The sequence below is a fragment of the Mesocricetus auratus genome, unplaced genomic scaffold (assembly GCF_017639785.1).
Source record: "Mesocricetus auratus isolate SY011 unplaced genomic scaffold, BCM_Maur_2.0 Super-Scaffold_100011, whole genome shotgun sequence".
Taxonomy (NCBI): domain Eukaryota; kingdom Metazoa; phylum Chordata; class Mammalia; order Rodentia; family Cricetidae; genus Mesocricetus; species Mesocricetus auratus.
The window spans coordinates 60475402-60498943 of NW_024429195.1; positions in this window are offsets into that span (position 1 = coordinate 60475402).

Here is a 23542-nt window from a genome sequence, read left to right on the forward strand (position 1 = left end):
CAGGGCTCATGGAAGTCTTAGAGTACTGTCCACAGGAACTTTGAGCAATGGGAACAACTTCCTGTCCCCAGTGGTGGCTCCACTCAAACACTGTCATTGAGCAGCTGAAACAAAATGTTATAACCAATACTGAGGGACTTAGTTTTAAAATACTTAATTCATCTCCCCCCTTCTCTCCTGTCTTCTCCCTTCTTTTCTTCATGTAGCAAGTGGTACTCTATTAGAAGTTCAGTCCTAGTACAAATGTCTTTAACTCTCAACTATCACAGAGATGCCTATTTTTATCTCGATTTCTCACAGTTTGTCTTGGAATCTCAGACAACACATTGAAGCAAGAAATTATGTTTATTTTTTAAAAATCAGAAGAGTTTAACCATGCTATTTTATATGCAAAAATATTAATAAGGCATAGCAACAAATTTAGGAAGAACATAAGGTTTAATAATAACTTTGTGACTAGTAATGGTGTCATTTTTGTTGGTGAGGAAACAACTGGTTATCTATTTGGAAATGGACATGAATGTAGTGCACCTCTAGCATATTTTTTTAATGTTCTTTTATTTTTAAATTTAAATTAGAAACAAGGTTGCTTCACATGTCAATTCCAGGTCTCTCTCCGTTTCCCTCCCCTCTTCCTGTGTCCTCCCACTAACCCCCCAATATCCCTTCATTTCCCCAGGGAGGGTGAGGCCCTCCATGGGGGTGTCCAAAGTCAGTCATTTCATCCAGGACAGGGCCCGGACCCTCCCCCAAGAGTTCAGGGTGAGAGTGCATCTCTCATTGTTGGATGGGAGTTCAAAGTCCATTTGTATACCCGGAATAAATACTAATCTTCTACCCAAGGCTCAATAGATTACCCAGGCCTCATCCCTGACACCCACATTCAGGGGGTCTTGATCAGTCCCATGCTGGATTCCCAGGCATAGTCTGGAATTCAAGAGTTAACCCTTGTCAGGTCAGCTGTTTCTGGGGGTTAAACTAGCCAAGTCTTAACCCCTTTGGTCATCAGTCCTCTCTCTTTGTCACTGGATTTTTTGAGTTCAGCTCAGTGTTTAGCTGTGGGTGTCTGCCTCTGCATCTATCAGCCACTGAATGAAGGTTCTGTTTCTCAGACTCTCTGGCCATGGGATTGTAGGCTGGCACTCCCCAGATCTATGTCTAAAATCCATATATGAGAGAGTACATGCCATGTTTCTCTTTTTGTGACTGGGTTACCTTGCTCAGGATGGATTCTTCTAGTGCCATCCATTTGCCTGCAAATTTCAGGATTCCATTTTTTTCTGCTGAATAGTACTCCATTGTGCAAATGTGCCACATTTTCTCTATCCACTCTTCATTTGAGGGGCATCTAGGTTGCTTCCAAGTTCGGGCTATTACAAATAATGCTGCTATGAACATAGTGGAGCAGACATCCTTGTTGTATGAATGGGCATCTTTTGGATATATGCCTAAGAGTGGATTTGCTGGGTCTTGTGGTAGGTTTATTCCAATTTTCCTGAGGAATCTCCATACTGATTTCCAAAGTGGTTGTACAAGTTGGCACTCCCACCAGCAATGGAGGAGTATTCTGCTTTCACCACTTCCTCTCCAGCATAAAGTGTTATTGGTGTTTTAAATTTTAGCCATTCTGACAGGAGTGAGATGGTATCTCAGAGTTCTTTTGATTTGCATTTCCCGGATGGCTAAGGATGTTGAGCACTTTCTCAAGTGCCTATCAGCCATTTTAGACTCCTCTATTGAAAATTCTCTATTTAGTTCTGTAGCCCACTTTTTAATTGGATCCTTTGGTGTTTTGGAGACTTGCTTCTTGAGTTCTTTGTAAATTTTGGAAAACAGCCCTCTGTCAGATGTGAGGTTAGTGAATATTTTTTCCCATTCTTTGGGCTGCCTTTTTGGAAATTGACATGAATGTAGTGCACCTCTAGCATATTTTATAATAGAAATATCCACAGGAACCAGAGTTGTAAAGCTTTTACCTCTGTTGAAAATATCAACTCAAAATATATCTATGTGTTAGGAACTAGGACCAGAAACCCTACTTCATTCTGAGGATACTGTAACAGTTAAATCAATGCCACTTTTTCCTTTATGACTCTAAAAATTAGTTCATTTCAAGAACATCAATATTATTACTAAAGGACCCATAGATTCACGTCTATTTAATATAAATAAAATCCAAATATAATAAAATTCCTTGAAAACTGAAATACTCTTTGGTTTAAAATTACATATATTTACTTTTTCTTTCTTTTTAATTCTATTTGAATAACTTTCTTTTCATTTTTTAACATACCAACTGCAGTTTCCCTTCCCTCCTCCCACCCCATCTCCATTTAGAAAGGAGCAGGCCTCCTGTGGGCTTGAACAAAGCATGGCTCTTTGAGTTGAGGCAGAAGCAAGCTCCTCCCCTGGGTGAAGCCTGGGCAAGGTAATCCAGCATAGGGAGCAGATTCTCAATATATATTTATTTCAAACAGCCTATGGCATACGATGCTCATTTAATAAATCTTTGTAAAGAGAAAGGAAAAGAAGGAAGGGAGGGAGAAAGGGGAGGAAGGATAGGTGAGAGGTTGTAATGGGTTTTCTATCAAATCTCACAATGCTGGATTGTGACATCGATGCTAAATTATCCTCTTACATTGATAAGATTGACAGTGAGGTAAGAAGAGGTATAATGTGATTCTCTTGCCCCTGAGCCAAGTAACATGCAAATTATGTCAGTTTGGCCCACACAGAGTTGCTACAAATTTTTAATAAGTGCTCTTTCTTAATAAGTTTTTTTAAATCTTGTCACAAAGGCAAATGTATTTCATGACTCCCTACTGATAATAATTGCATACTACTCTAACTAAAGTGACCAAAAATCAATAGGAATTATGATGTACCTGATATCATTGATTTTTAATTGAAAGAGTTTTCTTTCAAAAAAAGTACTAACTAGTAGAAAGGCTGCTGAAGCAAAGAGAGCAGGAAGTAAAGCTAAGAAGTCAGATGAAGTTGTTCAGAAGGCAATCTGGCATTCAATGGTGACACAGAGGTTGGGGGACAACGTGGGTAAGACCAAGGGCAGTACCATAGTCTGGAGCACAATGCAGGGAACTGAAGCATCCCTTTGAGTCTTATTGATTGGGTTTCTGACTTGCTTTGTAACTGTTAGCTTTCCCCTATGGAAACTATGTGGCACTTCGCTAGAAGCAGGTGAAGGTTTCATTGGGTAGCAGTACAAAGCACTGGCACTGAGCCAGCTGCATCCTGAATTCTCAGTGCCAATTCCAGCATGGCTATTTTTGATTCTTACCTTTAATTGGTCACATTCTGCAGTATTGTACCATGAGCATTTCACACAGGCCCAAAGTTTCATTCAAGCACTCTGAAAGTAGCAGTATTTATATAAATTATATAAATACCACATTTGGTATCACACTGGGATTTTCTCTTATTCTTGAAATTTCTTCTTGAAGTTATTGTCAATGAAACTGAAAATGTGTTTCAGTAGCCAGTCCTGGGTAAATTACAAACAAAATCACATCTAGATTTATACAACATTTTCATCCTAAAATAAAAGCCTGCCCATGTAACCCAGCCTCCCCAACCTTCCACAATACAAGTGAGCTACATAGTTCATAAATATTATTTATCAGCAACGTCCTGTCTATGATGAATTCCTCTTTAGAAGAACTTCCATGTTGCCATGCTGACCTTGGGTAACCCTTGCACTTCCTGTCATAGTGCTTAACAGATCAAGGGCAAAATATGTTCAGAATAGAAAAAAAGTCAGATAGGATCCTAGAGATGTCTCAACCCAATTTTCTCCTACAACTCTAAAACCGTATTTTAATGTAATAAAGAGAACATGATGTGCTAACTTTACACTGAGGTGTGAAGAAAGTAACTTAAATATTAAAAGTGATACTGGGTAATCCCTGACAAGCTCTTTTATCTCCCTCTCCAAGGATGACAGGAGGAGGGAAGTAAGATATTGTCGACATTTAATTCCGAGGCTGAATTTTTATTCCATTCTAGATTCTATTTGGTCTTCAGATTGACAATATCATATAACTTCATAATGTATTTCTTCCACAGCAGTGTGCTGAGACAACACTGTGGTATTGATTCATTGTACATGGTTGATAGTGTGATTGTATAATTAGAAGAACTGTGAAGAGAGCTTTCACACTTCTGCCCTGGTTGAAGAAATAAACAGCTCCGTGGGATGAATCTTTAAAACATTAAAGGATTTAAAAATAAGTGTTATGTTTGTGATTCATGCATCCCATATTAATTTGAGATACATTTATCATTTAGCTAAGCAGAATGATAGTTGAGTGAGCAAATGCTTCCGGCCGAATGACAAGCTTAGTGTGGTTACTGTAGAGAGTAGCAGAAACTGGCAATGATGATTGAAACAAGGGAGTCTCAAGGTTTAGGATGCACAGGACATCTAGACATCATCAAAGAGTCCCAAGCCAGTTCTCTGCAGTTCTCTTTTGATAGGCAGAGTTTTGACCTAGAAATCTGCATACTAAACAAAACTTGAGGTTATTTGATTCTGGTGATCTTTAACATCATACTAGGAACACTGACACAGAGAACGGCCCTCTGTAAGCCAATGTAAGTAAGGGGGAAGCAAGTGCGACTTGGTCATTTGGCTGTAAATCTCACCAGGTACAACTTATGAATCTTCCTTCAGAGCACTTTCCTGTGAAGTTTCCTATTGAATTAAGCCTTATGTGTATGTATGTGTATATGATATATACATATATAATGTGTATATTGTGATGGTTAATATGTGGTTAATATTCATTGTCACACATAATCACATATGATACAAAGTTCTAGGTATGCCTATTTGGAAGTTTCTAGATTGGGTAACTGAATTGGAAAGTCTCATAAATGTGAGTGGTTTTCTTCTGTGGACTGGAATCCTTGCCTGAATTAAAAGACAGTGAGATGAACCCCACATTCATGTCCTCTGCTTCCTAACTATGGATGCAATAAGAACAGCGTTTTAAGTTGATTTCACCATGAATTCCTTACCATGATTAAGTATTCCTCTCCTTCCTAAAGTTATTTTGTCAGTAATTTGTCACTACAATGAGAAAAGTAATAGACACACACACACACACACACACACACACACACACACACACCACAATTCCAATGGGTTTCATTCTTGTTCATAGTCTGCCTATGTATGCATGCATGTATGCATGTATGTATGTGTGTGTTGTTATGTATGTATGTATGTGTATTTATGTAACTACATGTTACAATACTGAGTATAAAGTATCATATAATTTCACGTTACAGCTTTGAGCCATATATATATAATATGCATAGGCATAACATATGTAGAGAACTGTATATTTATCTGTGTGTGTGCAGAAAGAGTAATAATCTGATGAAAGAGTTGGTTAAAGACATGAGACTTGAAACTTCTAAGAGAACTTATCTGGACTGGTGAGCAATGCTGGCATTCTCAATAGACAGATATGTCAGGTAAGGTCCTCATGGGCCCTACCCATGCCTCCTGAACTTTTGGTTAATGAATTCTGGAGGAAAGTAATTCATTGTCTTGAGTTGTATACACAGTGGGGAGCCCACCAGGGTCCATTGCATGGTTCCTTACAAATGGTCACACAGACAACCCTACTGGGTCATGAAAATAAAACAATATAACATGAATATAAGAAAGGGACTTACAGAAGAAGGGGTATTTGACAGCTAGGAATATTGGGAAATTGTGCATAATCAAAATATATTGTATTTGAAATTGTCAAAGAAAAGTTTTAATCACTAAACTATAAAATAAAAAATGAAAATGATTAGGTAAAAAGTATGGGGAAAGGAATGAGAGTTCTGAGGCAGAAAATATTAATCTTGGGATCCATGAGTCAAATAACCAATACAGAAATGGGTTTATAATACCTGCAAGAAGAAAGAAAGCTTCTAGAACACTGTATATATTATTTTTCATTATAGATATGTACAAGGCAGATTTACTCCTAGGGATATTATAGGTACTCTTCAGGTATTGTTCTTCTTTAATAGGAAAATAGTAAAAAATTAACAAAAACAAGAAAAAATAGGCAAAGGAAAATATGAACTTCTAATTCAAATTATTGAGGTAGTGTTTCCTGTTTCAGTCCCGACATTTAAAGAGTTTTCATCACCATGTTAGTCCTCAGAACAAGAAAACTGACACATAGAAAATCACTGACTTCTCCTGGCTCCAAGAGAAATATGGGGCTGCAAGGTAAACCATCTTCCTGAGATGTGGAGAGGCAGAGGCATGTCAGAACACATTTGTGAGTTGCTTACTTGGCGCAGGAAACAAGTGTCATAAACAGGCAGAATAGCTTACACTGCTGTTTCAGTGAACCAGCAGAGGCTGACTGTGAATGACAAACCCTGGGTCTGTAGTCTCCCCCATGGCTGTCTCACAGTGGACCTTACTTCCAGGAACCACAACAGTTTCTCATGTTAGAAACCCGAGAAGGCTCCCTTCTTGCTGCTGCAGGGAAGGGGGGAGCAGGAATGCAATAATCATGAAATGTATTTGTAAAATACAGTCTGCTTTCTCTACAACAAAGGCTTGTTCTCTAGATATCAATAAGTTGGGACTATTAGTTCAGTCGGATATCAGCAGGCCTCTCACTGCAGTCCTCCGGTCGCTTTCTGTGTTACGTAAGAGGCACAAGTCCAGTGATTTGGACCAGCATTTGTGAAAACATCCTGGGGAACCTTCAGTAGGGCATGGGGGCTGGGCTGGTTTAAGCTACTGCATTGTGAAAAGCGACCAGTGACAGTCACACAGCACTAACTACATACTAAGGATCTGGATAGCAAGTCATAATGAAAACATGAGCCACAGACCTCTCTGAAGATAAATTCCTTGAGGAAAGGCAAAACCAAACAAGAGAGATTTTAATTTTAAAAGAGATCAAGGATACTAGAAGAATATAAAGTCCTCAGCAACTGTGTTATAGCACACATTAAATGCATCCCAAATTCTAGCCATATTACTATAAATATTCTCTTTAAAATCTGTCTCAGTTAGGGTACCAGAAATAGCATAGCATCTCTGGCTCCCTTTTCTTCCTCCCTCTCCTTCTCTCCCATCCAGTTATTAACCAGGAGAATCCTACTTAGCTGCGTAGATCAGACAAGCTTGGGCATGTTCAAAGTGATATGGATATAATTTCTCTCTCTCTCTCTCTCACTCTCTCTCTCTCTCCCTCCCCCTCCCTCCCTCCCTCTCTCTTGCTCTCTCTCTGTGTGTCCTTTGATCATAAGATTGTATGACACTTTAAAAGAGCAAGAATATGAGACATAATATATAAAAACAAAATAATCACCTAACAGTACCCACCCATTACATAGATACTAGAACTAACAAAAAACTTGAAATTATGAATTTAAATGCTCAGTTTTATTGGAAGAAGCAGGCAAAGTACAAGGCTGGGTAGATAATATAAATCCAGAGGCAAGAACTCTGGGGAAGTATGACGTGGTAATTCTGGAAATCCAAAGCACAGCAACAGACGTGAGAAATCTTTTCAAATCATCAAAACAGACACAGCCAAATAATCAGTACTCTTAAATATAGATTGTTGTAAACTGCATCAAGCTCGTATGTAAAGAGTAAACTACAAGAAGGAGCATAAGAAGATCACAGAGAAAAGAAATATTTTACACAGTTGTAACCAAGAGACTTGATGAGACACCTCAGTGTGGTGGTTTGATTGAAGATGGCCCCCATAGGCTCACAGGGAGTGCCCCAATTGGGAGATGTGGCATTGCTGGAGGAAGTATGTCACTGGGGGGTGGGTTTGGGGGTTTCTGAAGTCCAAGCCAGGACAAGTGTTACACTCTCTTCCTGCTGCCTGCCTCTCTGGATGTAGAACTCACAGCTACCTCTCTAATACCATTTCTGCCTGAGTGCTGCTATGTTTCCCACCATGATGACAATGAACTAAAGCTCTTTACTGTGAGCCAGCCCCAATTAAATTATTTCCTTTATAAGAGTTGCCATGATCATGGACAGAAACCTAACTAAGACACTGAGTGATAAAGTGCCTGCCACTCAGTCAGGAGGACCGAAGCTACAGGAGCCACATAGATTTCAAGAACACTTGGGAGCCTGTCTGTCATCTTAATGCTCAGATAGAGGAGACAGAAGATTCACAGGGCAATCTAGCTATTCAGATTTCCTAATCACTAAGCTTTGAGTTCTATGAGAGATGTTGCCTTGGTAAATGAAATGCAGAACAAGTATTTAAGGTAGACACTTGATAATTTTTCTCCACATGCATGCACATTTGTATGTTTGCACAGTTTCACACATGTGAGCCTACACAACTGCAAATATACACTTGAAAACACATGTGCAAGCAGACCAAACACACACACACACACACACACACACACACACACACACACAGTGGCCAGGAATCTTCCAAAATTAGTGAGAAAGCACAAAATACAAATCTAGAAAGCCTAGAAAAAATAATCAGGAGAAAATAAAAGCATGAGTAAACATAAAGCCATATATGCACACTGTTTCACATAGCCAGAAACTGAGCACTAAGTAAATGTCTTGGTGAGACTGTGAAGGAATGGTATCATGCCTACAAGAAAAAAGATGAGAGAATGTGAAATGCAGGGAAATATTTGTAAGAAAAAAAAAGAAGACACTTCATTTACCACAAATCTTATATCAAGGACAACTGTCCTTCCAAAGTGGACAAGCAGTACTTTCTCACACAGTCAGAGGGAATTCTTCATGAGCAGACTTGCTCTCAGTCGCTACTTATGGTTGTTTTCTCTGCAAAAGGAAATGAGATCAGTAACTTAGATCCATATCAACAAAGAAAGAGCACCAGTGAAGGAAGACACACAATGTGACTTCATTGTTATCCTTACTATATCCAAAATACCATTGTTTTCTTTTTGTCTTTTCGAGACAGGGTTTCTCTGAACCACCATGTTCAGACTGAAAAATGACTTATCCCTTGAATAGAAAGGGAACTTCTCTACACACTTATTGGGGGAGAATTGAAAAGTAGAGGCTCATGGGCACATTAAAGTATTGTCAAGGAAACCAGACCCAATAATTTATCAGACATACCAGATTGAGGAAAGGATGTAACTCCTTTACCTACACCCAATAAAATGAGAGACAACTAAAAATGTGATGGCACAGACCCATGCCAACCTAGTATCTGATAACTGGTGTATGTATGTGTCAAGGCTGGAGAACTTCCTGTCTTAGCTTGGTCCTCCCCTGTTGATGCAGCCTCCTTAGTTCTCTGCCCATTTAACTATTTGCCCGTCTGGACCAGTACCTCAACCTGACCAATATCCTGAGTCTGACAGAGCCCTACTCTCAATCTGATTTGGCCTTTTCACCCTGCAGCTGAATTCTACAGCTTTGCCCTCAAACCTGATTCCACCAGCTATGTCTCAGCAGTGGTTTTATTTATTGTCTCATCTACATTCCAATATACTCTTTCATGGCCCACTTCTGAGGACTCTTTAGCTCTGCTACAGATGCTCTCTAACTTTCACTCATTCTTTAACCATATATATGTAATAAAAAATTAACTGTACATATATAGACACATATACATATATAAAGCTACTTTGTGTCGTATGATATATTAATAGTAATGATTAAGATTGAAATAAAGAACCTTCTTTGGCTGCAGCTCAGATTTTATGAGAGTTTTTTGTCACTGAACCTGCTAAACCTTGTGAATTTATTGTTACCCAATTAATTTTGAGAATTAGAAAAATGCAATGTGTTCACCTATGTTTCTAGCATAACACCCATGGCACTTGGCATTAGTGAAAACACTGTTAAGACTTAGGTTTTTTATTAAAGTAACAACAATCAAAGGTAACAAAAATATGAGAAGTAGCATTTTTAAATTTCTATGAATTGGGGAAGAAAATCTTGCTAATAGCAGTGAGCTTTATTACATCTTAGCTTTATCTCACCTCATTTTTTCTCTCCAGATATGCAGTGGCCTCAAAAATTAATAGTCCCAAATTCCCAGTACAGTTTGGAAGTCATCTGATGGTGACCTCTAAGGCCTTTTTTTTTAGTTTCTTTATAAGTCATATTCCAAAGAATTACTTTCTAAACCTGTCTATCTCTTACCCTAAAGAACCTGGTTGCAAGGCTGTTTATTATTGGCCTGACATAGAACAAGCCCAGTGTAAAAAGCCTTTTTCTCTGGAGGTGCTTGTTGAAAACAATTATAACAAACATGTTAACCTCATAGCTGTCTGAAGTGTTCAGTAATGGTTAGAGGAAACAATACGGTAGCTGGAAAGCTTTTCTTTGGAGAAATTCTAGGGAAAACTTCTGCCTGTTGAAAATTTAAAAATCATCTGCACATTCCCAGGAATCTAGAAAGCTGAACACACATGGTATACCAACTGAGGATCATTTGAATTTCCAGAAAGATCTGGAAAACTTATGTTCTCTCACCTCCAGCTGACATGCAGGCAAGCAGTTAAAGAGCAAAGTGAGGGCAGAGACAGAAATGGCAGCTGCCTGAGTGATAATGAAAGCATGTCTGGGCATGAAGAGAGCCCCTAGGAAAGATGGGATGTTCATTGTGCCTAATCATTTCAGAAAATCTGTGTAATGCTAACTGGTTACCCAGGTAACTAACGAGAGACTTTAATGATCATTACCAGTAAAGAATATTTAATACTTAAATGACTGTTAACAATAAAAAAATCCTTAAAATATCCATTCTACAAAGTCACTAAAACAAACAGCTTTAATTAGTATGAAGTTGAGAATGGCTGCTACTGAGTATAAAGTTTCCTTCTAGGGACCTGAAAAATATTAAGAGGCAAATAGTGATTGTTAAAGCACTGCTTTAATACAATAAAGAAACCCTTTATTAAATGGTGAGTGTTATAGTGAATAAATTGCCACTCAATTCAAAGTTCTGATGCAACTGAATGGAAAGCTAGACTTTTTACTCTTGGAGACAGCAACACTGTTCTTTATAGATAGATACAGTGGGTAGACTATGAAAAAAGATATACGTGATTACCAATTAGTTTGCTCTTGTTAAAATTTATAAAATAGTAGCAAAAATAAGACCTAAAATATTTATTGAGATTAGGCTCATAATATATGCTCAAATAAAGTGAAAATAGTGAATTTATGTTAAAGATATCCTGAGACCACAGTAGACTATATTAGAAAACAATAGCAGAAATGTAGGTGGAAAATCCCCCAGTGTTTACAAGTTAAACAGTATTCTTCTTAACCCATTTATAATAAAAAGTATAAAGATAGACATGATGTAATATGCCTGTAATCCCAGCACTGGCGCATAGCTAATCTGAGGCTAGTTTAGGCTATCTAGTAAGTTTATGGCCAGCCTCAACTACATGGTAGTGGTACACAGTGTGGTCTCCCTATCGACTCCTTTTAGCTCCCTACCTTGTAATTTCTGTGGAAAGCATTCTAATGAGATACACAGAGCATAGTGTAAACATATGGAGTTTGTTACATGTAAAACTGACAACTCTCAAGGGAGAAAGTGAGTCAGGAGCAAAAGGACCATCATAGTGAAAAGAGGGGACATTTTATGTCAGAGCCCAATGTTATGTCTTTAATTTTGCCAGATACCTCTGCATAGATAGTAATATCTTCTAGGCAGATTTAAATGTCATGTATCTACCTAGGACTAGAGAAATATCTCAGATGCAGATCTTTCAACCTGTAATTAAAATCTTGTACTTTCAGTTATTGGTTTAAAAGGCTGCTTAGTATGATGTAGGATGGCCTCACTTCCAGTCTACTACTTTTCGACTAGCTATGTAGCAGCAAACCCCTTGCTCAATGAGTCAGAAACTGGAATGTTATCTCAAAGTAATAGAAAATTTGTCTAACATGCCCACTAATCTGGAGTCGCTTCTTAATACCAAGCTTGTCGAGATATTATAAAGTGTTGTTAACACACTTAAAATGTATATTTTATAAAAATCAGTGTATTGAAAAAAGTCAAATCAAAATAAGCAAATGTAAAAATAAGAGCAGAAATCTATTGAAAGATAGATTATACATGATAGATAAATAAATAAGTAGGTGACATTGATTGGTAGATAAATAGATGGATGGTAGATAGACAGACAGACAGATATTGGTTGGTTGGTTGATTGATTGCTTTATTGCTTGCTTGATTGATTGATTGATGATAGAGCAAGCATCCAGGGATGCCAAACCAGTTCTTTGAAAAGGAAAATAGTAATAAACCTCTAGCCAAACTAAGAAAGGAAAGAGCAGTGCAGAGAGGGACAGGATGGATAGGGAGGGGCAGAGCAGGGAAGAAAGGACAGAAAAGAAAGGATACAAATCAGTAAGGTCAGAAAGATGATTACTGAGTTCATGAACATTCAAGAACAATAAAATAATGCCCCCAATGTGTGCAAATCTCATAACTTGGAAGAAATTTATTAATTACCCAGAAACAAGATAACTCACAAGACCCATAGGTGAGCTAACATAGATGTGCATAAACTGAAGACATTTTATCCATAATTAATATCCTTTCCTAAAGCATTGTACCAAAGTGATCTCACCAACTGATTCCATTAAACCTCCAGGGAGAAAAAATACAGAAGTCACTTTCTAATCTCTTGATGAATACAGAAGATTAGAGAGCATTGCCTAGAGGAACATATGGTCTCAGCAACCTTAGTACAAAACTGTCCAAGTGAATAATCAAAGGGGAAACCATACGTATTACTCAGCAATGTAAATACAAAAATTGTCAAAATATTGTTAGCAAATCAACCCTAAAACTGCATAAACTAAAATATACCTTGGGAAAATAAACCTGGCTTTGGTATCAGGAACAAACCTATTTCCTTGATGAATGGCTAATATTTTCAACAGATAGTGATGCACTCTTTTAGAAAACAAGAACCTAATTACAGGTCCTACACTTCCATTTCAAAATGGAGCACAGACTAGGAAACAATAAAGAAATTTGATGGGGAAACCCAGTATGCAATCTGTGACACTGCATTTAGAAATTGGTAGAATTTGTTAGACTATGGTATAGATGATGTAATTTGTCATCTGTGGGGCTCTGTGTTAGTGATTCTTAAATCAATGTATACGTGTAGTCGTAGCCCATTTAGGGGATAATGGGAGTTAATTGCTAACTGCTGGGGAGAGATCTTATATAAACCAGCAGAAGCAAGATGATTCATGGGGTACTGGGCTAGGGTAGAGAGATCAGTAGCAGCTGAGAACTTGATAAATGCATGGAATCATGTTTAAACCTAGCAATATTTATAGATGTCTATGGATGGATGGATGGTTAGATGGGTAGACACAGATAAGATTGTCATATACACATATTTTCTTCTTTTTCAGCATAGAAGACATTCCTATAAATAACTGACTTTGCTTATTTTTATATCTGAAGATGTTTTTAGCCTACAATATTCTTACTAAAATTATCATTATGATTAATTATCTGTCATGATTACCAGGTTCATCCACACTCAGATATTAAAAATGAAATAAACAAGAGTCATTCTTTTTCCCCACTCACTCATTCAATAAATATTTACTGTGTGATCTTTAAGAGCTAAGAATATTCTATTTTTGGAATATAAAACTTATAAAAATGAAGTTTAGAAATATAAAAATTCTTTCTTGGGAATATAAAAATTATGTAATGCTACTGACCTCACAGAAAAATGAGGGGATTTTAAATCATTGAATGATTTAAAAAAGTAAATCAAAATGTTTTAGCTTCAAACAAAAATTTCATACCAGTGAAACTGTTTAATTCTTTGCTTTTTGACAGCATCCTGCACATGATTGTTATTCGCCAGTAGCTTGACGATCTCAGTCTTTATTAATCCAGTTTTACACTTACTACATACTTACTGTCACATAATAATTTACATGTTTCTTACTTAGAATTTTAAAATGTCTATTAATTCCATTGTTCAACATTCATGAGAAGCAACTATAAGCCTTTTTCTGGAAATTCTAAGGTGAATTAGACATACTTTCTCTCCTTATGTAAGTCAGTGGATGGAGAGAAATACATCAAGATGTATTTAAATGCACTATACCTGAAAGAATTCCAGAACTAAAGGGGTTATCCTACATCCTAGCCTGAAGGGCACAAGAGATTCCCTGGAAACACCTTTCCTGAATGGTTGGCCTAAATACCTGAGGAGGTAGGTAGTCTGCAGGTGGCTATCGGAAGGGAAGACAAAGACTGCACATAGCTCATAAAATGAAGATGCAAAGTGGTTGCCCATAGGAACCTGCAAATGTACAGATGAGGCAGAGTAACCAGATGTGCAGAGGCTAGTGCTACACTATGGAAGGTGGAGACCCACATGGACTTCTAAGCAAAAGACTATACAGCCAGATTTAAAAGTGAAAGATATACTCCTGTCCTTGAGGCTCTCCTGCCTCTGAAACTGTCTTGATCTGTATGGGATATCTATTGTGCTTATTTCTTTAAGAAACTCGGAGCTTAGGCTAGAGAAACAATTCAAGATAGCACCGCAGTGCTGAAGGAATAGAGTGATATTTCTTGTCTCAGAAAATCTCTTTCCTACAGGAAAATTTGGGCTGTGAATCCCGCATTCTAAGACTGATCTTTAGAAATCTATTTTAGGGACTGGAACATTTAAAGAGCAAGATGTGTGGCAGGTTGGCATGTGTGGGAGGAGTGTGTTTTGTGCACTCTGTATGTTCTGAGCAAGATCACCACAGTGGTCACAAGGAGAGACAACCCAACTTAAAATTAACCTTTTACTTTTTTGTCAAGAACATGCATGCCTTTTGGTTGACATTATACAATGTTTAACCCAGAAAAGCAGCTCCTGAAGTTGCTACAGTGATCACAGAAAAAAACATAAAACTTTCCCTTCCATGAACTAAATGAAGCAAATTATACTGAGGGCTACAAGAAAGAAAATTACATGTTGTCATCAATTTAGGCAATAGAGCAATAATTTGAATAAAGAACTTTCCCTATTAGTTTTGTCAGACATTTTCCTTCCAGGTGTTAGAGCTGGGTGACTAACTACCCAAGTGTTTTCCACTAGCTCAGACAATAAAAGTTGTCTCCATTAGCAAAGTGTTACTGAGAGTTTTCATAGTGTGATGGCTGATCTTCGTTACCAACTTCAGTGGAATAACCTCCCAATGTGTCTTTGAGGGAATTTTCCGAGATTTAGCATTGGGCAGCACCATTTGAAGGATGGAACTCTGAGGTCGAATAAAAAGAGAAAAAGGGAAAAGCTGAGTACCAACTTTCATTGTTTCTGTTTCCTGATTGCAGAAGAAGCTATTTTGTTCCCATATCACCAATCTTTCTGCATCATGATGAAGTAGACCCCATCAAACAATGAGTCAAAGCTAGCCCTTCTCCTTTCAGTTGCTTTAGTCCCATAAAATCGGCAAGTACCAAAACTAAAATATACCAAGGTACACTGTTCTTTTATCAAGGTTATTTTAAGGGCTAGAATGTGATTCAGTAATGATCACTTGCCCATCCTACACAAACCCCACATTCAATCTCCAGAACTGAGAAAAACCATGAGGTAAGAGTCTTTCCACACATTTAAAGTTTTAGCAGTAGTTTTATTGAGATTCTATCTCTTTCCCTAGGAATAATCTGCAAAGCAAATTTCCAGCAAATTTATTATATGACTAGTGTGTTTCAACCTGTGATGTGTGGGCTATTCAACAACCGCACAAATACCGTGGGCATGTCACTTTGGACTGATGAGGTACTCATAATCCCACTTTAACCATCGCGTCATTGCCAAGTAAAAGAGATCAAAGACACTAGAAATCCAGAGTTTCACAGTTGACTCCTCTGCCAGAAGAGCCACTGTCACCTCTGTTTTAGCTGTGTGCCTCCACAGGGTTATTACAGACTTCTAGCCTATGCTCTGCTACTTCTCTTGTGCAACTCTGAAACAAATGAGTGGATAACTTTTTGAGTTCACAGGGAAAGAACAATTGGCATAGGAACCCTGCTAAATTTTAAAAGTACCAGAATAATTTACTCCTAAGCCTGCAAACCATACCACCCTCTGTCCTATTGAAATGCAACAGATGTGTATTTGTAGTGGAGTGATAATCAATGAAACAAACTCGATGGTATATTTGAAATGTTGCAGATAGAAAACCAGGCATTAGTAGTTTCATGTTCAAACTTGTATTTAATAAACAAGCATAACTTCTCTCTTGCCTCTCAGAATCTTTCCACATCTGAAAATGGTAACAATAATATGTGCATCCATGTACTGTTGTGATGAGTAAATGGTTTATTTCATATCAGGCACTAGAAAACTGGCATAGAATTTAAAAAAATACACAGCCAGATCAGTAATTACAAACATCAATCTGGTCATTTTCTTTGTATGATAATATAGCAAGCACATAATACAACCAATATTATAAATGCCTATAACTTTCTGAAGACCACCATTGAAGAGATATCCACAGAGCCACCCTTGCTTACTTGGATGTAATTAAGTGCAGCAGGATGGAAAATGAAATTAAACTTGTGTCATACAAAAAGAGATCCAAGTGGCTTTCAGGGCTTACAGATTCATGCTGGCAAGAACTATGGAAAGAGAAAATAGGATGACAGAGCCAGTTATGATTACTGAATAGTCGGTGTCAGTATTTGCTTCTGACAGCAGTTGTACAAGATCAAATAAATGAAGTATCACAGTAAAGCAAGAACATAATCAGATCAAAAAGTAAGTCCAAAGAAAATGGAAAGATACGGTTTCAAGTTGGAGGTAAAGTTGAGGAAAATGAGCCGCTCTGAAGTCAGACCACGAACGTGAATGACTTCAGTAATGAAGAGCTGGCTGAAGATCAAAGTCAAAGTGATAAAGAAATTTCAAAAGAAAGAAATAGGGCTAGACTTTAACCCCACAGTTAGACTAGAGTCCTGTGGGTTTGGGAGGAGACTGCAGAGGCCAGGTACTATTCTGAACACAAATTATCAAGGATGCATACATCATATTATCATAATTTCCCTCAAAGGATGTAACCTGTATCCATTGTCTACAGCAAGTTATCACACGATAGCTTAAAAAAACTATCTTACAATTTTGAAGCTACATACCCTACATTGGCCTCACTAGACAAAAATCAAGTTGTCCACAGGTGCTGATTAAGAGCCAGCACATGAAAATAGACTAACTGGAGATACACACTCAAACACTAACAGCACGATTTGGGAGTAGACTGCAAATTACAACTTCCTCATGAATAGTTTAATTAAAAAATGGGGGAGGTGACAAGATGACTAAACATACAAAAGAATCTAACAAACACTACACTTCAAGCCATGTTACCAAGGAAAGTAAAGAATAAAGGTTTCATAGTTTCCAGATCTGCTATATGCCATGACCAAAATGATTTAAGGCTTTAGGCAAAACTAAAATCATTATAAGTTGAGCTTAAAATATACTAATATTTTATATTAGTCAAATGTTCTCAGTGTATTCTCAGGGGCCCTTTCTATATATATATATATATATGCATATATATATAGAGTTTTTAAATTTAAATTAGAAACAAGGTTGCTTCACATGTCAATTCCAGGTCCCTCTCCATTTCCCTCCCCTCTTCCTGTGCCCTCCCACCAACCCCCCCCAATATCCCCTCATTTCCCCAGGGAGGGTGAGGCCGTCCATGGGGGTGTCCACAGTCTGTCATTTCATCCAGGACAGGGCCTGGACCCTCCCCCAAGAGTTCAGGGTGAGAGTGCACCTCACATTGTTTGATGGGAGTCCAAAGTCCATTTGTATACCCGGGATAAATACTGATCTATTACCCAAGGCTAAAAAGATTACCTAGGCCTCCTCACTGATACCCACATTCAGGGGGTCTTGATCAGTCCCATGCTGGATTGCCAGGCATCAGTCTGGAATTCAAGAGCTGACCCTTGTCAGGTCAGCTGTTTCTGGGGGTTAAACCAGCCCAGTCTTAACCCCGTTGGTCATCAGTCCTTCCTCTCTGTCACTGGATTTCTTGAGTTCAGTTCCGTTCTTAGCCGTGGGAGTCTGCCTCTTCTTCCATCAGCCACTGAATGAAGTTTCTGTTTCCTAGACTCTCTGGCCATGGGATTGTAGGCTGGCACTCCCCAGATCTATGTCTAAAATCCATACATGAGAGAGTACATGCCATGTTTCTCTTTTTGTGACTGGGTTACCTCACTCAGGATGGTTTCTTCTAGTGCCATCCATTTGCCTGCAAATCTCAGGATTCCATTGTTTTTTTCTGCTGAATAGTACTCCATTGTGTAAATGTGCCACATTTTCTCTATCCACTCTCCATGCCTAAGATGGAGTTGCTGGGTCTTGTGATAGGTTTATTCCCATTTTTCTGAGGAATCTCCATACTGATTTCCAACGTGGCTGTACAAGTTGGCACTCCCACCAGCAGTGGAGGAGTGTTCCTCAGGGGCCCTTTCTAATGGAAGAAAGAAAGGAAGAAATTTGGAGGAAGGTGTTCCTGTAGAAGAGAGATGGAGAAGGGTTATGAGAGGAGATCTCCAAATTGGATTGAGAATAGGGAGGACGGGAGAGGAGAGGGAGATCGGAGAAAAAGAGGGGGAGAAGAGGAACAGAGAGGAGGACTGGGAGAACAGGAAGAGAGGAGAGGAGAGAAGAATGAGAGATACCATAATAGCCATTATAAGTTGGAGGAGAGATCTGGTACTAATATCTTCACAGATCTACAAGAATGACGCCAATCGGCATTAAGGCTACCTTAAATGCCCTCCTCTAATAATAAGATTGATGACTACCTTATATGCCATCCTAGAACTCTCATCCAGTGGCTGATGGAGGCAGAGGCATACACCCATAGCTAAAAACCTAACAACTCCTAGAACCCAGTTGCAAAGAGGAGTGATGAGCAAAGGAATCAAGGCCAGGCTGGGGAAACCCACAGGGGCAGCTGACCTAAGTTAGGGGGAGCATATGGGCCCCAGACTGATGCCTGTGAGGCCAGCATGGGACTGACCCAGACACCCACCCACCCCGGAACCTGGGTGTCAGAGAAGAGGCCTTGGCATACAAATAGACTCTGGGAGCCCATTCCACATGGAGAGATGCTCTCTCAGCCTGGACACATGGGCAAGGACCTGGACTCTGCCCAGGATGATATTACAGACTCTAAAAATTCCTCATGGAAGCCCTTACCCTCACTGTGGAGCAGAGGGGGGATGGAATGGGACGGGGGGTTGGGAGAATTGGGGAGCCGGGGGGAGGAGGAGAGGGAGAAGGAACTGAGAGTAACATATGTAAAAATTTAAATAATAAAAAAAAGAGGTGGGGCCCTTGGGTGGCGATTGAGTCACAAGGGCTCACCTGCCTGGAAGGAATGATAAAATACCTTTATGAAGGATTTTAAGGAATGCATGCTTCCTTCTCCCTTCAGCCCCTTTTCCATGGGGACACAGAGAAGTTCTGTCTATAAGAAAGAACCCCTACCTTGACACTGACTCTGTTGATCATTTACTTGATTCAGCAACATGTTTTATCTTGAATAAATTTGTTAATCTAGGAACACAAGTAGACTAAAAGACACTGAGAAGTCATGCTGCAGCTTAGGGGCATAGCAACTACATGAATTAATTGAAGATCTGAAGATTTTTCTCTATTTTTCTACTATCTAACCATTTATTTGTGGACCTAGGAAGACGTGCTAGTGGACTTATAATCCACTGTTACTAGTTTACCTTGCTCCTGAAGTTTTCATGTTTGGTTACTGGGACTTATTTCTGTAAAAGCTTTAATCTTTTAAAAACATGTCCATGTTATTGTGAACCTCCCTTTTCTTTTCAGAATACTGGATTCCCCAAAGTCATTGTGTGTTCAGCTTCTCTAACTAGCTCATTTCCTCTCTGCTGTGTCTAAACTCTAAGTGCCAGAGAAGCCCATAGTTACTAAAGTGTCTTTGATTCTGGGTCCTCTTGGCTGAGAAAGAGAAGAGATGGATGTGTATGCAATAGCCTATGCATAGATCTTCAAATGATTGCATATGGAATCACCTATATCTAATCCATCTTAAGGAACTGTAAGTTAACATTGCTCCCTCCATTTCAAATTAGCTACAGTGTGGGTTGTTTAAACTTGCTTGTTTGCTTGTGAATAACCTACCACTCCAACCTGGAGAAACATACCAACCATAGATTTGTTCCCTTAACAGTTTAGTACCTATGCATATGGACAGTAGTTTCTGAATTGTTAGCCTATATCCCAGGACAAATAATTTTACTAGAGGACACTAATCATGTTCAACTATATTCACCTGTAGTCTTACTCCAATCATTCCAAATTTACTTAAATAAATATCCTATTTTTCTACTCCCATTCAGATACTTACAGCTTATGAACATTCTTTGTACATATGACATTCCATCTTGGAATCCTCCAATACCTTAAATGGATTTTAAGCATTGGTGTAGACTAAAATTCCCTGTTTGTACGGTAAAATTCTGAATTTTGACAAACAGGAGGCAGAGGCAGGCAAATCTCTGTGAGTTCGAGACCAGCCTTGTCTAACGAGCGAGTTCCAGGACAGGCTCCAAAACAATACAGAGAAACCCTGTCTTGAAAAACCAAAAATAAATAAATAAATAAATAAATAAATAAATAAATAAATAAAATAAAAAATAAATAGATGAAACAATGCATTAAATGAAAAATAAATTTTAGAAGGAATTTACCACGCTTTGAAAAAGCCTGCTGGCTCCGACTCTATCAATCTTCAGATTAACTTGTAAAATAATAATATTTTAGCAATCTGTGTTGTCTATTAATAATACTTACCCAGTAAAAAATCAGTATCCTTAATCGATTACATTACTATTAATATAGTTACAATCCTATAGAGCACTAAGATATAGGAAGGAGCACATACTATTCTGTCCCGAGAAACTTACAACTGAAATATACCCAAGAAAGCATAATCTGAGCAATCTTTGAAGCAAAAGTAGTGTTGGAATTTTTAGGAAAGAATAATAAAGAAAGGCTGATGTAAGACAGTGAGACTGGGAACAAAAGTCATTGTCCACCCTGCCAATCTTAGTGAGTAAATTGAAGTCTTCAGTCACATACTTTCCAAATTGCTAAATGGACTATGATGGAAGTATAAACTACATATAAAGAAGCTAACTTTTTCCTTGCTTATGATAGAGGCCAGTTAAAGCATTTCCCATCTTCTAACTATTCATCTTCATCTTTAAACTGGGGCAGGGAGAAATTTAGTATCTCCTAAAGGATCAGAAGGAAGATACTTTTCTGTCAAGGTCTGGAATAAAATGCTTTCAACTTTGTCAGCTAGATGATTTTTCACAATTCTTAATGTCTGACTTTGTTTTTCAAAACCCATAAACAGTGCAAAAGTGGAAGAATTGCTCTGAGCCTTCAAAGTATGTATAACAGACAAGTCAGTGGTCCAAAGCTGGCCTTGAATTCTGGTTTGCAGATATCTGCTTTAGGATCATGATATAAGCAAATACGCAAGTGAAGGAAAACAAATAAAAACAAGTCATATTCTTGAAATAAATTAAAAGGTAAACTAACTTTAATCAGAATGATGGCATAGGGTAGGAAGAAATGCACACACATACACATAAATATATACATATGTGTGTATTTTTATAAGAGGGATGATTATGAGAAAGTAGTGATAATTTCATATAAATAATTAAAATTAGACTATTACAAAGATAACCCAATTAAGGGCATATTACAAATACTTTTAGTCACTATTCTTGGTTTATTCTGAGTAACTTCATGACTATATAACATTAAAACTTTGATAAAATAAAATCCAACTTCAATACACTGTTTCAATTTTTAAAAAAGGTTCAATATAATGTGGTAAGCATATTTCACAATATCTGGGTGGTAAGCATGATTATCATTTTTGTGTCAAAATACATTGAGCTGGTAAGCCCTAATTAACTTAACAGGTCTTCTATTATAGGGCATTTAGGTTACTTCTGTTTTTATAATTATTTTTAAAATTTCAGCAATGCCCTCTGGGATTATAGCTTTAAATAAGCTCTATTAGTACTTTTAAATATTCTCAAAAGTAAGATTAACATATTAAAATCAATATCACAAGTTACATCATAACTGGCATCACTATACTTCTATCATAAACATTTCACATACATGTATTGATACCTTTGTTAAATCAAATCCTTAATGAAAGATGGTGCCTAATTTTTACTCCTTCTTGTGCTTATTTGAACAGTGTTTGTTTATGTGATTTATTCCTTATTTGCATTTCCATGCCATCCCATTTATTCCTGTGAATATTTATTATAAGTAATATGATTTCATAGGGACTTTTATTCAATTATGTAATATATTTTTGAGCACATCAACAAGAATTCTTCCTCCCCCCATTCCCATTAGTTCCTTTTGTCTATTTAGACAATTTGGTTTCTATTTTAATTGTGTCTATCCATACATAATATTATGTGTCTATATACAAATCTAGAGCCTGTGAGTTAAAGGAAACATCTATCTTATATTAAAAATTCATTTAATACAATAACTTTCTGTTTCATCAATTCCCAAATGAGACTATTTTTTGTTCTTTGTACTGTATAAAATCACATTGTTTATACACACACTTTTTCTTTAAGCATTTTCTGTTGTTAAGCACTGGGATTGAAAACACTGATATGTAGACATCTCTGCAAGTGTTAACCTGGGCTCTTTGGGTAAACACCCAGTAGTTTCATAGCTTGGTCTGATGTTCGTTCTACTTTTAGTTTGTTGAGAAACCTGCATACTGATTTCCATAGTAGCTGGTTTAAATTACATCCCTATTCCAATAGTGTTATTTTTAGGTTCATATAAAATTGACTGTGGTCTTTATATACTAACAAATAATAATTGTTTATGTGTTTCATTCATTATGTTATCATTTGATATACTTGAGGACATATTTGCTGTCATCAATGTTTTCTGAATAATCATTTAGGGTATTTATTACAAGTTTTCTAACTAATTGGATATTGGGAATTTTGTTTGCATCATTGTGACCCCCATGGCACCACATATTGGATATTTACATTACAACTCATAGCAATAGCAAAATTACAGTTATGATGCTACAATGAAATAATTTTATAGTTGGGTGACCACAACATGAGGAGCTATATTGAAGGGTTGCAGCATAGAAAAGGTTGAGAAACACTAGTCTAGACTCATTGTCTCCCCATCCTGCCTATGTAGCCCCTGTTCTGCTTTCTACTTCTTTAAATCAAATCTCTTATTCTCTTCTGAAAATATGGAAAACACCATCCATCTTTTTATTCTGTGTCAGTGCCTATGTATAGTACATACACATTTCCTCTGGTTTATTTCACTCAAATATTTTTGACATGTATGTATTTTGTTGCATAAATCTGAGGTTCAGTCTTCCCAGATTTGAGAAGTCTATTAACAGAAAGTGCTATTTATTCAC